Below are 17,353 nucleotides of genomic sequence, written 5' to 3' on the forward strand. Positions count from 1 at the left end.
ATGGCCATCCAGGAAATTTTTCATTGATCTGGAATCAGATTTAGACAGATAGAATGCCAAGACCATTTTGAAATTCATGTTTCTTGACATTTGTTTTGTGCATAAAATGTTCTTGACCTTTTCATCTATGTTTGAAAATCTAGGCCTAAAGATTTTATAATGCTTTCTGTCACAGCTGGAGTCACTATTGAGATTGAAACATCCATGCTTTGAAGGAAAACAAAATTACAGTTCTGTGTTTCTTATTTCTTCAAATATAGAAATGTAACACATTGGGGTTTATTGTAATACTAACAAGATATTTGTGATAGGTTGACGTCTGGTCTATCACTACCCTTCTCAGCAGGGTGCAGGGAACAAAATAAGGTGGAAAAAAAACTTGTGGTTAAAGATGAAGGCACTTCAATAAAGCAAAAGCAAACACCAACCACAGAAGCAAAGGAAAACAAAACATTTATTCTCTAGATTAATTCTCTACTTCCCATAAGCAGGTGATGTCCATCTTCTTTTCAGGAAATAGCACTTCAGTACATGTAGCAGTTGCTCTGGAAGATAAGCAACACAATAACTAATGCTGCCCATTCCACATAGCAGCACTCACTACCACTCATCTTTTTTTGGGGGAGACACCATATTATATGGGATATCTCTTTGATCAGTTTGGGTCAGCTTTCCTGCCTATGTCTTCTCCCAAGAATTTGTTCACTCCCAGGGAACTGGTGAGGGGGGGAATGTTGGAGAGATGGCTTCATGCTGTGGGGGCACTGCTCAGCAATAGGCAAAACACTGGTGTGTTACCCACACCTTTCTAACTACTAATTCAAAGCACAGAGCTATAAGGGATGCTATGGGGAAAATTAACTCCCCATAATCAAATCATCTCAGCCAGATCCAACACAAGGTTTCAGCCAGGCATTGTAGCATTTGCCATTTCCTGATCTTTTGCAGAAAACTAAGATGTAAAATGGAATAATAGCATTATCAAATTTTATATGTTTTTTTTTCTCTTCGTAAACAACCTTTAAAAATGCCAAAAAAGCTTTACTTCAAGGTTTTCCATAACTCCCACTGTTTTCCCAAGCACCCCTCAAACACATATTCTATCTATTTACTTTTTATCAGGCACTCACAAAGAAGCTGAAGAATTGGAGATGACCTCTTTCTTTTCACTTTGATCCATAGACTGCTGTACTTCAACTGTAGCAATATTCGGTATTGTGGTTTAACAATGTAGCTCAAGAGCACATATTACTTTTGACTTAAATCAGATGCACAAGATTTGTGCAAGATACTTAAATTTAAAGTAAAATTTAACCCTGTCCATAATTTCTTCTTCAACAGTAAGTTGATGATTCATTCATTCACCTCTATTATATATTGGATAAGGAACTGGAATATCTTTGGTTGTCATAATGCAATTTGCTTGTGCAATTCAGAAATTACAATCAGGAGAGAAAGAAAAAGTAATTGACATGATTACATCTCATTATTCTGCTGAGAACTTGTTTTGACATATCAGTCAATGTAAATCATCAGTGTTACAATATCATTGATTACAATTTGCTTCTCTTTGATCATATCAGAAATTCCTTGTCAAGATAACATATAACATGTATTTTCCAGAAGATCTTAACTGTTTTAATAGTGTGTCTCACCTCCTCCTACTAAAAACCATACAGATCACCTACTTGTAACTGAAGTATACCGCAAGAAAAAGTAAATTTAGCTGTCATCTTGAAAGCTTTTTGCTAACTTAATCTGAAATCTGGAAATAAACGAAAACCCAGCATAATCCAATATGCCTTTGGGCTATCTAAGTGCTAATAACCTGGAAGACCCTGCAATTCTGCAGATGACACACACCTGAAGGATGGGGTACCATCCAAAGGGACCTGGACAAGCTCAAGAAGTGTGGTCTTTTCAACACTTCAAGGGTTCAAGGCAAGGTTGGATGGCTCTTTGAAGATGTCCCTGCTCATTGCAGGATGTTTGGACTAGATGAGTTTTAAAGGCTCCTTCCTTCCCAAACTATTCTGATTGTATTACTCTATGAAGATGACAAGTGTAGGTACAGTGTCCCACACTCAAGGTCTTGGCCATGAAATACCTGCTAGGCTAGAGTGGGATAAAATGAATTCCAGAGTTCTGCATGGGCAAGAGTGAATCAACATTTAAGACAAACAATCATGTAAAAATTACATTTCTGCCTTGCTCACAGTTTTCCAGAAAAGTGCTCATTCTGCATCAGCTTGAAATTATGGAATGCATTAACTTTCTGGACTAAAGGAAAAATATTTTTTCATTCTTAATTATTTCTAGATTTTTTCTAAGAGACAGAACACTTAAGTAAACATTAGTAGATCTATAGCAAGAACCAGAGAGTCAGGCAACGTCCATGACCTATCATTTGTGTTCTTTGCCTTGCCATGAACCAGATACCATGGAAGTAGGATGCACGATCCCTCACAGTATATGTGTTGATGATTTAGAAATCTGTACGGGAGTAGGATAATTAGAACTGTGGATTTGAAAGTCACAAGACTCAAATGGAATTTGATCCTTATCATACTCCTGCAGCAATGGATCTTGCAACTGAGATACTAGATTTGAAGGAAAATAGTCTATATTTAAAATGAAGACGAAAATAAAGAAAATACATAATTTTGGGAACAATAATAGGCATTCACTCATAGGCATTTTGAACAACAGGTCCAGAGCTGTCCTACATTCTTCAAAAAAATTTCTAGCAGTTTAGAAATAGAGCAGAAATGCACCCAAACTTGTTTTTTCTTATGGGTCAACTTTAGACAGCCAACAGGGTTTTCCTTGAGATTTCCCTCATGCTATGTATTGCAGTTTCCATTAAGAGCTCTCTGCAGGCATGACTTAAAATTGAAGGATTTGTTTTGGAGAATACATTTAAAAGGTCTTGAACTGTTTTTGTGCTTATTATCTGTTAAAAGAGAAAAGAAAAAATAATAGTTTACTACTATACTCACAACTGTAAAGTTGGAGGAAGAGTTCTAAAAATATTAAGCTTGAGCTATATTTTTCCATCAAACCCATTCTTTGGAATCTGGAGATGGAGAATTCAGTAAAATTTGTTATGTTTTATAGTTCAGGCCATTATATTTTGAGGTTCTAAATAAAATGAGATTCATGGGAATATGTATCAGAAGTGAAAGATTATTCTTCTACCTCAGATAAAATTAAAATCAATAAAATAATTGTATTTAGTTTTATTATGACAAATTATATGATATCACCCTTTCCCAAATGGTAACCCACATCAAGTCAAGGTTAACCACAGCCAATGGCAAGGCAGAGTGTTTTTCCAAACTTAACTACGTTTTTAAATAAAAAATAATACTTTTTAAAAATCCTGAAGTTTTTTATGAGATAAGCACACGGGTGGGTCTAGGGTGGGTTTGGGTTGTTTTTCGGATTTTTTTTGAGATTTCTTACATTTAAAAAGAGAAACAAATTAAAAACGATCAAAAATGTAATTATTATGTCATTCATTTAAAATCTGAAATGCCATCCTAGGACATTTTATGTAACACTCGTGATCACTTATCTAATTTAATTTGTGGTTTTTTCTTTTGAGCATATTCTGGTATAAGAAACAACTGTTTTGTAGTCTTGCTGTTATTCAATCTTATACCAGTTGAATTTTCCACTGCACCACTCCATGTTTTCAGTTATGTTACACCCAGATTATTGTTTTGGGATAAAGGAAACACATCCTATACACAGAGTTAGAAATTAGACTAATTAATGATTTACTGAATTATATGTGTTGCAATTGTATTGCAATTTGTATTATACAAATGTATAATTATTGCAAATATGCCTCATTAATAGATCAATTCTCATTTTAATATATTAACTCTCAATTATTTTTGGACGTTATGCTCAATGTTCCACTGGTACTTTAATAAGCTGAAGGGAGAATGTATATTCTTAAGACGTCAGCACCATCCTGAGGGCTTGTCTAGGATGATGCACATAATGTTGGGGTTGCCTTCTCCTCAGTCCCAGGTTTGTTTGGGGTTATCTGAATGTTTTCTAAGGTAACCTATTTCCCTTCTCTTGCTTTTCTAATAGTTCTTGAAATATGTAGAATATACTTCTCCATCCCACTACTTCCCCAATCAATCATGCTAGAGGAAGAATAAATCCAGTGAACTGGAATGTTTTGAAGGGGAGTTAGGACATGAAGAGACCATTCAGATAGAAAAGCTGCAACGCTCTTCAATCTGGTTTATGACTCCTTAGATATTAGGATTTCAAGAATCTTTAAATACCTAGTAATGAAAATTAAGTGGATTTATTTCTTTCAATAAGCAACATGACCAGTTCCTTAAAAGAAAAGCAATAATTTTTAATGCAGTAGCGTTAGTGGATAATTGGAAGTAAGTCTTTAATTTAACTTCTGAAAAACATATTTAAGTTTGTAGAAGATTATGTTATCTGCTGGTTTATTGACTTAATTAAATGGTGCAGTTTTAATGGATGAACAGAAAACCTCTTGGCATTTCCTTGAATGTTATTTTTCTGATTTATTAAGAAGCAATTTGTGAATAACTATTAGCAGTTTATTAAATGAATGACTGTCTTACAAAATTCCTATCTTCCCTTCTACCATTTTTCTTTTTTTTATTTTACTTTTTTTTCCATTAGGAATAAAACCATGCTTTGAAAAATGAGAGGTGGAAGGGGTGGGAAACAAAAAACCCACTAAGGGTTTTTTGGGGTCACCTAAATAATCCCCTAACATTGAAGATTAATTCCAAGACATATGCTAGGGCAACAAGAAAAAGTTTAGGACTTTGGGATGCCATTCTATTGATCAAGTCTTGCTAACACGCTGAGTCTTGTACATGGCAATCTCCATAAACCAAAATGCACAGGTGAGCAGTGCACAGCTATTATCTTTTGGTCACTGTTCACATGAAAGAAAGGTTTGTTTCCCCTGCATCTTCTTTTTTTAATCTCTGCAGTAGCTATCTTTTCTCAAAACAAAAATTGCTCCAATATTTGAAACAGAGATGACAGGTTTTTATTCCTGTTTTATATATATACACAGACCAAACAGATCTATGCAAAGAGGAAATGGATGGACTGCTAACAACTGAAGAATTACTATAACATATAAAAAGTGTAATGCCTTTAATTCCTATTTTGTGAATTTTATGAAAGCTTACAGACTATATTCTTCCCAAGTACCTCTACAATGATGCATTGCTTTGCTGTACCTAAAACACTGGTAACTCAGTCAACCAGGACAAGAGACAGCAGACCCCATCATAAAATCATGGAAATATGGGGAGAAAAATAAGGGTAATGTGTCTTGTATGGAGCCCAAACTCCTTTTTATTTAAAATACGCTGTCCTCTGTCCCTGTGAAGTAATTTTAATCCTTTTCTGCCCTGAAATACTTATGCCCCAGTTAAGCATACTGTTGTTTTACACTTGAACTGAGAGAGAAGAAGAGCCCATTTAATTTCTCCAGCTTTCTTCTAAGCCCTGTTTAGGTACTGGAAAGGTGCTAGAAGGTCATGTTTAATCTTTCTCAAGGACAACCAGCTCCAGTTCTCTTAGCCTGCCTTCCCAGGAGAAATATTCCAATCCTCCGAACGTCTTTGTGGCCCTACTCAGTCCAATCGGTCCATGGCCTCCTTTTTTCAGGAGCCCCAGAGCTGGATAGAGTATTTCAGGTGGGGGTCTCATTACAGTGGAGCAGATTTATAGTCTCATTCTGTATATTGGTGCAGAAGAGTTATTAGCTTGTTTTGTTTCTTTTATATTTGCCAGTATGTACCACAGAAGTGAAGTTGGTTGGTAAAAAGGAGCCTACTAAGACCTGTCTAAAATCAGTACTAATATTAGCAACATTAGTAAATAGTTTTTTTGAAGCTGTAGTTATTTATTTGGGAATTTTTCTCTGTCTTTACAGTTAACAAAATTTCAATAATTAATATTATTTTCATTCCTACCTTAGTCAAATTATTTCTTCTAAAAATAAGAAAAATGAGGCCATTGAAATCTGGTGTTACATTTAAATTTTGTCTTGAGATATTATTTAGTGAATCAAAAGCTTGATGATTAGAACTAAACCCTCAAAATTAAAAATTATCTGTTAGATTAGACATTATTTAATGGGACCAACCTTCCATTCTATCAGAATTGCTTCTGGCAACAGTAAAACACCTGACATTTAAGGACTTAAAATTATATCAGACTGCTTTGTCACACAATAAGAAAAGTAATCCAATTATCTTTAAAATGTCTTTGTTCCTCTCTGCAGAATTATCTTTTATATTATTGTGGTATTCCCTTCCATATGAAATCCCCCTGTCATGTATTAGATATATTTCTCTTCTTTCTGGTAATTTTCTGTCTTGAAACTTTAACGGATTAAAGAAATTTTTTTTCTGTGAGATCTGATCAAATACACAATAATGAAGCTTAAGATCCAAAAATTATAGAGATGGAAAAGAGAGTAAGGTCTTTAACTCATTTTTCCACCAGTTCACTACTAAGTTGTTCTTTGCCCTTGCAGAGCCTCAGTGCGCTCTTTCAAACCTAAATTTGAGAGTCTTCTACCTGGCTTCTTCCTGCTTTTGTGAACAAAAGCTATGGGATAATTTTGCACTCCCTTTAAAATCTCAATTGCTTGCTAAATTGCTTTCTAGGCATCAAGTCAAAATTCTTTTAGACTTGAGTTATGTGTAGGAAAGAAGCTTTCCTGAAAGTCATATGAGTGATGCTAGAAACTTCATGCAAACAAAGCAAATACCAGAGAATGATGTATCCCTGAGGATTTAGTAGTTTCATTTAGTCTCATTTCTCCCAGTCAGGAGCAAATCTTTCTACTTCTACAATAATAAATCACCACATTTATGGGTGCTCACTAACTCAGCAATGGAAATTAGTCCTTTTTGCTCTCCTAACAAAAATATTACCTGCTTATGAGTTTGTATATGATGACTCATATTTACCAAAAGGCTATTCCAGATGTGAACCTCATTTACATAATGAATTAATACCTTATTTGAGCATCTTGACCAAAGAATTACTAACCCTTGTCTTCTCATGCTTGCATAATGCAATAGTTTCATCCTAGCAATATTTTAAAAAGCATACATACTTTATTCTGTGCATGGAAATTGCAGGAAAAATGTGTAGAACATGATCAGAAACTGTTAATTATATATTAGATTCTTTGCATTCCAGATCCTTAAATTTTTTACTCTAGAGATAAGTTTAAAGGTTCTGGAAAGAATGAGATGAGAAATGTGAACATAATTTTCAAATCAGGCAAGAGTACCAGCCAGAGATAACTGGCTAGTAAGTATTATGACAGATATACCTTTAAATCAAAATCCCATGTCAAATGATTTGTGGACAAATCTGAAAGAGCCATATAAAAGTGTGGAAAACTCCTCAGTTTATAATCCTACATGGTATATCAATGGTAAGTTCTGGTCAGCCAGTGCAAAGTGACCACAAGCACACAAATCTTTGAAAATACCTCAGCATAATTATGCAGAAACAATGGGAACAACACCACACGGAAACAATGTTAACAAGCCAATCTTATTACATGCTATTACTTTATCCTAATTTTGATTGTGTAAAAGTTGCATCAATTTCTAAATAATCATCTGGGCTCTTCTAGTAAAGAAGACAGGAGGTTTCAAAAGATAATTAATTCTTACCATTTTAGATATCTATTTTATTATTATATTAGCCATCCTCTAGAGATGCCATTTTCTTTCTGTTAACTACTGAGACAGCATAAAATATTAGATTAGACTCTGTAAGGCATTTCAGAGGGCCAAATTTATGGGAAATTAATTCTGCCTCTTGAGTATAAAATAAACACCACAAAATATCTAGAACAAAGGCTATAGTGAAAAGGGGCTGGACAACACAAAGAGTCTATTGAAGAACAATTATTTAGAAAGGCAAGGGGAAAAAAGAAAAAAAAAATATCCTGCCCAAAAAGAAACAACCAAACCACAACTTTAGGCACTGTCTCATCACCAACAGTAAATCATAAAATATTTGCTGACATTTTTAGAATTTTTTCCCTTAGTTGTGCTGATTAAAAAATGGAGGCATCTAAGCTTCAAAACACATAAGCATAGAACAGTACAGATTTGAAATGACTTGTGAACGTCTAATTTCTGCTTAAATTAAAGTCAGCTCAGAGATCAGACCATGCTGCACTGATTTTTTAGGTCTTGAAAACATCGAAGGACAGATCTTTCTGGGAACCTGTGATATCTGCCTGGCTCTCTGAAGAGTTACTGGAGTAAAAATATAAAGATATCATTTCTGAGTTGTGGTAGTATGCAGTGCTAAAGTATGGTAAATAGTAAGTTTGTAGTTAATTTATGTCATATTCAAAGTTGAAGTATTTATCTCGCTTGAGTAAATTAAGAAACAATATACTTCCTAAGATTTGCAGTAAATCAGCATAATTACAAATCAAGGACTGCTCTTTTCCAAGAGGAAAGTGGAAAGAAAAAAAAAAGTAAGTTGTAGAAAATATAATTTTGGAACAGAAAAAATATAATGACATATAAAAAGCTGCTTCCGGTGCATGTAAGGAATTGACTGCTTTTATTCCAATGAAGATAAAAGTTGTTAAGCAAAAATGTCATTCAGTGAGAGAATATAGGGAAAAAACAGAAAAAAGCTTTTTTTTCTCCTATTCAGGGTATGTTTATATTTTTCCCTATGTATTGCTTACTCAGTTCTTAATTTACTCAAGAGGAGTAAATAATAGAGGCACATTACATATATATCTGAGTGATAGCCTAAAATAGTTTAATTATGAGGAAATATGAATGGAGAATCATTTGCATACTTAAATAGTAATCATATAATAAAACCAGCATATCGAATATAGAAGTTAAAAATTCACCTGAATGTCAACAATCACATATTTTAATGCATATGGTATTTCTCTGAGAAATTCTTATCATTATTAATGTGATATTTCAAAGTTTAAAAAAGTTAAAACACATAACAACTGAAGTCTAATAAAGCCCACAATTATCATAAATTGAGCATATTTCACTGTTAAGGATTTAAACTGTATTTCTTTCACCACATTTTAAAGATTTCTTTTGAATAGACTTCCTTCTCTTTCATATATTGAATTTCCCACTGTTCCTGTTGCCTGCAAATAAGCAATTGTCTTTCTCTGAACACACACATTATGGCTATTTAATGCCTAGTGTTTAAATAATTCCCTCAATTCTCAATTTGTAACGAAAACTGTGAGGACATAAAAATTAATAAAAAACTCACCATAAATCTGCCAGAGCTCATTTTTCCTATTAATTAAACATAACTAATGATGGCATAACTAATGTTTGGTGTAGAATAAAGTTTACTATATTAAAGTCTTTATAATTCTTACAGCTTTAATTGAAAATTGTACATATGTGCAAATGAAGTGGAAAATGTATGCAGAATGATTAAAGAAAACAGTATATTTGTTAGATATATATTATGTGGAATATTTAACTGCTTTGCACTCATCTCCTTCACAGTATGTCATTGCCAGTTTGGGAGATAAGCAGAGGAATAGTCGATATTAACGGCATTCATCATATATATCATGCTGTAATTTTATTTCGCCATTAAAAAAGTGTAGAATTTCCAAAAAGTGCTGTTTGATCAGGACCAATTTGGAATTGTGCCGTTTTAAGATTATTCATCTGCAACGGGTTCTTGTCATAGTACCAATGATTATGAGAATAATTATGAGTTTTGAGTTCATAATAATGCCAAGAGTAAGGTACCAAGCAGCAGTAGAATGATAGCTCTATTTAGCTTCTATGACCAAGGCTGGAAATAAAAGCATCTCAAGTTATGAATAGAAATCCCTATGTAATATATTTTTAATTATATGTATTGATTCTGAAAAACAGATTTTGCATGGGGATACATTAGCTATTTAGTTTCAGTAGCACTAATAATAATAGCAAAACTGCAACATCAGTCCTAGCAAATGTCTGAAGACTTTTAGCTGTAAGGATAAACAAATATGTGAGAAAATGGATCAACATTATTGAAATCACAGAGAACTGTAAGAGACTAGTGCCCGTATAAAGAGTTTCATTACTATTTGGTCAATATTTTCTCTCTATAAAAACAAAACAAAAAAATCCATTAACTTTCTCCAGTAATTTGTCAAATAGATTAACTCAATGTCCTTCCCTTGAGCCACAAGCATTTTCACTTTGTTTTGTGACTTCTGGGGCAAGGTGGGAAGTGAGAGAATGGCTTGTTGGGCACCTGACCACCAGGCAAGATCAACACACAATATTATCTTTTTTAACCTGCCTATGAATTTGTTAACACAGTGAGGACTCAGTCCTTCACTCTGGCTTGCAGGAGTCATGTTCTGAAGACTTTGACTGGGACTATAATTTAAGCAATTGCCAACTCATACTCTATCTGTGTTTCTGAATTCTGTGCTGATAGTCAGTTAATCTTGGTTTGAAAAGACCTAATACACAATGTCCTCTGGGAGATTTAAAAATGTGAGTACCTAATTTCCAGGTCTGAAATAACTTCAGGGTAGATATAGATACTCAAGTAGGTATCTCTTCAAAGGTAATTGCTCTTACGAGTTCTAGTGATATAATTTTAAGCAATGAAGGAAATCAAAGTCTTAATCACCTAAGAAGTTTAGAAAAGGGTTTTCTAAATTATTGAAGTATGTCTATATTCACCTATGCCAGACTATACTTGCTTAAATGTTTGATTTAGCTTGGTGTATTGGATTTGGCTGGGATGGAGTTTCTTTGCCCGTAGCAGCTCTCACAGTGCTGTGCTTTGCACTGGTGTCTGGAAAAGTGTTGATAAACACTTAGCTGGAGCTTTGGCTACTGCTGAGCAGCGCTGACACAGCATCGGGGCTCTCTACAGCATTTCCCCCACAGCAGTAGGGTGGAGATGGACAAAACCTTGGGAGGGGACACAGCTGGGACAGGCTGATCCAAATTAACCAAATGGATATTCCATACCATAGGGACACTGCTCAGAAGTAAAAGCTAAGAGAAAGGAGTAAGGAAACATCACTATGATGTTTGTCTTCCAGAGCAACCACTGTGTGTTCTGAAGTCCTGCTTCCAGGAAGTGGCCACACATCACCTGCTAACAAGAATTAGGGTATACAATCTTCTGTTTTTCTTTGCTTCCATGTGCAGCCTTTTCCTTCGCTTTTTCAAACTGTCATTATCTTGACCCACAAGTTTTTTACCATCTTTTTTTCTTCTCTCCCATCTTACTGTGGAAGTGAATGAGGGAGAGGCTTGGTGGTCAGCAAGCATTCAACCCAGGTCAACCCACCGCATCTGGCTTTTACACACTAGTCATTTCAACTTCGTTTTTATTTTGGTTTGTTGTAGGGATGGGGTGTTTTTCATCTATACAGTTAAACTTTTAAAAGTCTTTAATATCAGATAAATCTGTCACTGGAACAGTGTTTCAGATACTAGAAGACCTTGGTATCATCACCCTAATAATTTTCAAAACCTATATAATTTCAAAACTTATATCATTACTACTCACTATTTTTTTTCCATAAATATTCCAGTTCAATACTAAAAATGATACGAATTTCAAAGTATCATATACCTGATATATATGACAACAGCTGTTTGTAAACTCGGACTATGATATTTTTGTTATTTGATTAGTCACTTGTTACTGTAGTGTTATTACTTCTTCTAGCTATGATAGATTAATATGCAATGACCCTTTTGGAAACAGTTTGAAAGAGAAGATAGCATTTAACTATATTTTGGTTAATAAAATGACAAACTGACCCAGTGAAAATGTCAATTTTGAAAAGGAGAACATCTACATGAAAGGCTTTTGTAGCAGTCACAGTATTAGCTGAGACTGAGATAGATAGATAGATAGATAGATAGATAGATAGATTAGACAGATAGATAGATAGAAAACATGGAATTAATTTCTTTGTGAATTTGTGTTGAGTATCTGTGTTACTTCCCCAGGAAGCTTATCCAGTTATTATTATAAAACAAAATCCACCGACTTTCCTCTTCCCAGCAAAAATTGTGTATGCATTAAGCTTTAATTAAGTTGCTAAGATTTTATGGAAGCATTTTTTCTTTCTTTTTAATTCTCCTTACACACTCCACAAACCCCAGTGGAAAACAAGTGTTTATAAAGATGAATCCCCTGTGGAGTGTGTCAGCTGTTACACTTACATGCTTCCCTTCCTTTAATGAGACCATAAACTCCTTTCTGCTGCAGAAAGCCTTGCTTACATAAACTGTAATCTTTTTTCTGAATGGGAATTTTGTAAAGATTGTTGATTCGTCAGATCGACATTAAAGTTTCTTACAGGGGCTTAATGGGGGATTAGGTATGATCCCTACATTAGATTTCAAATTTATTTGCCTTGCTAGCACAAAAGATTATTGGTCATTAAAAGAAAAATTATTTTGCTCTATTTATTTAGGGACTCATCTTAGAAGGTTTGAAATGCCGACTGAACAATTAGAAATGTCATAATTTTAAGAATTTTCATAGTCCAACTGTTTTCTGGATTGCAGTTAGAAATATATAGAAAATAGTATTTATCTTTAAAATATTACCAGTAACTACTCACCAACTAATCCTGTTTCATGTCTTAAACTTACACTGTCTTATGTTCCTCCTTGACAATTATATGTATGAATTAAAAACCCAATCAAGGAAAAAGAAACAACCACCATTCTAGTAGTAAGGACCAAGAATGTGGTTTGTCTGTGAATGAGGCTGGATTTATTCCAGAACACTTTATATGCCATAAAACAGATTAAGTAATTTTTCAGAGTGGATGGATATCCTATTAAAAAGCATGATAAGCAAAGACTTGGTATATTTCTGATGAATTCTTTCCATCGTAGGTGTCTTAAAAAACCCTTGGACAAGAGATGAAGTTCAGTTCATCTAACTCTGCCTACAATATCTATGGCTACATCTGACACAGTCATCTAGAATGCTATTATGTTCTGTGGAGAGCGATAAGTGCTTCTACTGCACAATTCATTTTTCCTTGCAGGAAAAGAAAACAAGTGAATCATTCATCTCAAGATTCCTGTTTGTCTCCATCTCCTATGAATAGACACTACAGCACACATGCTTCTGCTATAGGTGCTGAAAGCTCAGTGGATGATTTTTGCATGCAGTTGCTTTATATTGTATAGGAATTCAGTTGTTTTTCATTGTATAGAATTTCACAGTTTATAAATTTTAATGTGGAACATTTAAACTAATGCTCATGGTGAAAATATTTTGAGGTCCTTAACAAGAATGATTACAAATTATACTTTAGTTCTCAATAAAAATATATCAAAGATATTTCATTGAAAAGTAGAGAGCAATTCTCAGCTATATGAAAATTTAAAAAATAATTTAAAAAACACCAGAACTGAATAAATCACTACAAAAATTCATGACACCATGGCCACTTTTTCTAGTTCTGATATGCAGTATGTATAGATCATATTAGAATTTCAAAAAATTAAAACCCACCAACAACTGACAATGATTTCAGGAATGATCATAAATACTGAAAGTTCTTAATGTGAGAAAAAGACTGAATACATTTCTTTGCCTCTCACTGTGACAAAAAGTGATGCTGAGAGTGAACTGGATTGCTATCAGTGACAGCATAAGGAAGGCAAATTGGGAATAGTCATTCAATTTGTGTTTGCTTTCTTTTTGCTATTTTTTTTTTTTATGGCAGAACTATTGTCTACTATGAAATTTCCAGGCAGAAATTTCTAGAAAATTTCTATTTGAGTTAGCTTGCTTTCCTACCCACATCCAAACCCACTTTGCAGTCATAAATCTCTTTGCCTCAGAATATCATATAGACAAACACTAAGGAAGAAAAAATAAAACATGATGGATACATCAGCTGTTGGAATGATGTGAATGCAGACTTCTCTCTAATTTCTGGTAGAGATTTCCATGAAACTAAGAAGATATAATAGGCAAGAACTACTGTGTAACTTGTATTACAATTTTCTTAATGCTTCCACTACTGGCAGCTGTCATAAAAAGAAGACTAAAATATAAGGGCAGTTTTTCTGATTTATTATTGTACTCATTATCTTATGAAAAACAAGCAAACAAAAAATTGTAAGTGAACTCTTATTATGAAGTGTAGAGGTGCAAGTCAGTGAAGGACCAATTTTTCTGTTTAGAGTTACTCATGTTTTTTAATATTCTGAAGAAAAACCCCAAATGTTCTATGGAATCTATCGTTTAGAATCTAGTAAACTCACAACCTCAAAATATAACTTCTGTGTTATATGTGTGAAAACTCTTCTTTGTTATATAAGGACAGAATTTTATATGGACCTAGAGTTAAAACTGTGATGTAGCTGGATATAGGGATGTGTGTATTTTTTATAGTCAGGGTATTTTTGTCACCAATTCCCTGAGTGATCCCAAAACTCCCCAGCTAGTTTCTGCCTAGATGAGAAAATAGGCAGGCTTAAGAACTGATTATTGACCGAAATCCTAGCAGACTTCACAATAAACTCTTTGGCTAGTTGCATGAGCTCTCCAGGTGGATCTTTGGACAATCCCCATGTTCCTTCCTTCCTGCTGTGCATGGATCAACAGATAATTATTACTGCTTAACTGTGTTCTTTAATATCTCAGAAAATCTGCAGAAAACCTGGTCATCCAGGAGACTTCCACAGTAGTTTCTGCCATACAATTATACAAATTGTACAACTGTACAAATTATACAAATGTAATTTTAAATATTCAGTAGAAAGTATTCCTGAAGATATAGCACTGTCATGTAAGTCAGGATTTCTTTTAATGCAGTAAGGAGACAACATATTTTGTACATATCCTAAGACAACAATAAGTCATGCATGCTATCATAATTGGACAGCTTTTGTGGGGTTTTTTTCCAACATCTACTCATCTTCTGACTACATGAAACATATGATGCTGATTCATGTTTGAAATATTGTTCTTAGGAGATTTTTTCTTCTATATGCTATTGTTGGCTGGTAAAATCAAAGCATGGACTTGTCTCTGTCCTAGGAAATATCTGGTTCTGGTTTGAATTTTTTTGTGTATGTTCCTTGTGATCCCATTAGCCAGTTCTATCCTTGCACTGAAGATTCTTTGCTTCTCCTTCTGTTTCATATTCTTCTTTGCCTTTCCCTCCTGTTTCATGATCTTCTTTGCTTCCCTCTGTTCTTCTAATCATTGATTCTAACTGAAGATTTTATAATAATTTTTTTTTTAGGAAAGAAGGAATTGCAATTGCTGTCTTCAGGAAAAGTATTAACCTTCTCCTGGCTTTAACTTATTTTGGGTTCATTTTCAATTGTACTGCACAAACTCATTCAGCCATTTGTTACAGAATAAGACTTTGCTACTTAATAGACAAGACTGCCCTTAGTTATGTCAATTCTTTTTTCTCAGATAGTTTATCAAGGTTTTAAAAAGTCTATCAACAACAGCAAATGAATATTTTCCCTGCCTGGAATTTTGGTTTAGTTTAGGAAGGAAAAATTCACTGTTTATTTTAACATCAGAATTATGTGTTCCATTTCTTTTGAATTAAAATCTCTCTCTCTCTGAAAATTTCTTTTTTTTTTTTTTTTTTTTTTTCTCTTTTCTTCTCAAAAAAATTCTTTTTCTTCTCAAGAATGCTGGAATTGCAGTTTTCACCCAAATAACCCTTTCCTTATACTTTCGGGGCCATAGGCATTTAAGTAGAGGAGCTATTGAGGGTTTCATAGTTAACGGAACACTTTTTCCTCACTAAGACTATCAACTTCAATTTCCAGAGAATAAGGGAATTGATCACCTGCTTAACAGATGAAGGAAATAAAAAGAAATATAAAGTCAGTTGGGTATTTCTGAAAAGGTACCTTTTCACTCGTTCTCTTTCTCTGAGAAGGCAAAAAGGAAAAACTGATAAGTAACCTAAGCATGCATCATAAAATTTTGTAGAGATTGACCCAAATATCTTTAAAGAATGTTAACTTGCTTGTTCAGATGACAGCCAGAGCCTAGGTTATGTTATGGCCACAGAGCTTGAAGAGGAAGTATATGAAATACACTTTTACCATTTGAAAACTGCATCCTTTTACCCCATTTGCTTATGATTATGTTCAGCTCTAAGCCTTATTGCTCTATTGTTGCATGAAGTCATATATAAGAACGAGCATAAAATTATGCTGTAGTTTTCTTTTTAATGGAGTGAACATCTAATAAATGCTTAAGGACACTACAGAGGAGTAAAGCTCTCAAGGTTATGCTTAGGTGCTTGAAAACATATGTTAGCTTCATTAGAGTAACTGTATGTAAGAAGAGAACCTTAGACTTAATTTCACTATTTCTTGGAAGTGATAAGCTTGGTCATTGCAAGGTTATTATTATTCATACCACCTTATTCTTTACATTGTTAAGGATGAGATAACCACAGCGTATTGAATATTGCTTGAGCATTAGCTAATCAAAGTTCATGACCTGCGATGTAATAATTCAAATTGTAAGTGCAATGGATTTCTCTCTGTTCTAAATAAAGATTGTGCCTTCCTATTTTGGCTAAACAGAAAAAAGGAAAAAAAAAAGAAAAAAAAAGAAAACAAACAAAAAAATCTCAGATAAAGCAGTAAGAAACTGAAAAAAGTTCCAGTAAACAAAACAAAAGTCAAAACATACAAAATTAAATCCTTTCAATCTTTCTTTCCAGAAGTTTCACAAGAACAGAGTAAAGCTCATGTAATGTCCTTTCTATTAATTATCTAAGTCATCCCTTTATATAAACTCTTACAATCTATAATAAAAAAGTAATATCAGTTCACAGTGGAGGAAGTTAACTGAACCATATTTGGCCTCTTCTCTATGGAAACTCATTCATTTACATTACTTCAATATCTCAGCTACCACAGCTTCCCTTAGATTTCTTTTATTCCCCCCTAAACCGATAAACCTTACTGCTTACTGTTACTGTGCTTCCCAGCACAAATATTCCTGTGGAACTCTGTTTTATTCCTCTGAATTCCCCACTTGCTAACAGCACAGTCCTCAAGGGATGGATGTTTTTCTCCTCTGCACAAGTTTATTATTCTACACAAACATGAAAAACCATGCTGTCCTTTGCTACTCTGATGGTGGTTATCTGCCTATCTGACTACAACAGGTCAGATGTGTCCTTATTCAGTAAGTTAACAGCACAAGGTAATCCCCTGGCAACTAATGACCCAAAATATATATTCCCTGAAATTTGTAGCTTCATTTAGGTAAATCTGTTACATGTGTTAGT

The sequence above is a fragment of the Sturnus vulgaris genome, chromosome 2, assembly GCF_052056855.1.
Source record: "Sturnus vulgaris isolate bStuVul1 chromosome 2, bStuVul1.hap1, whole genome shotgun sequence".
Taxonomy (NCBI): domain Eukaryota; kingdom Metazoa; phylum Chordata; class Aves; order Passeriformes; family Sturnidae; genus Sturnus; species Sturnus vulgaris.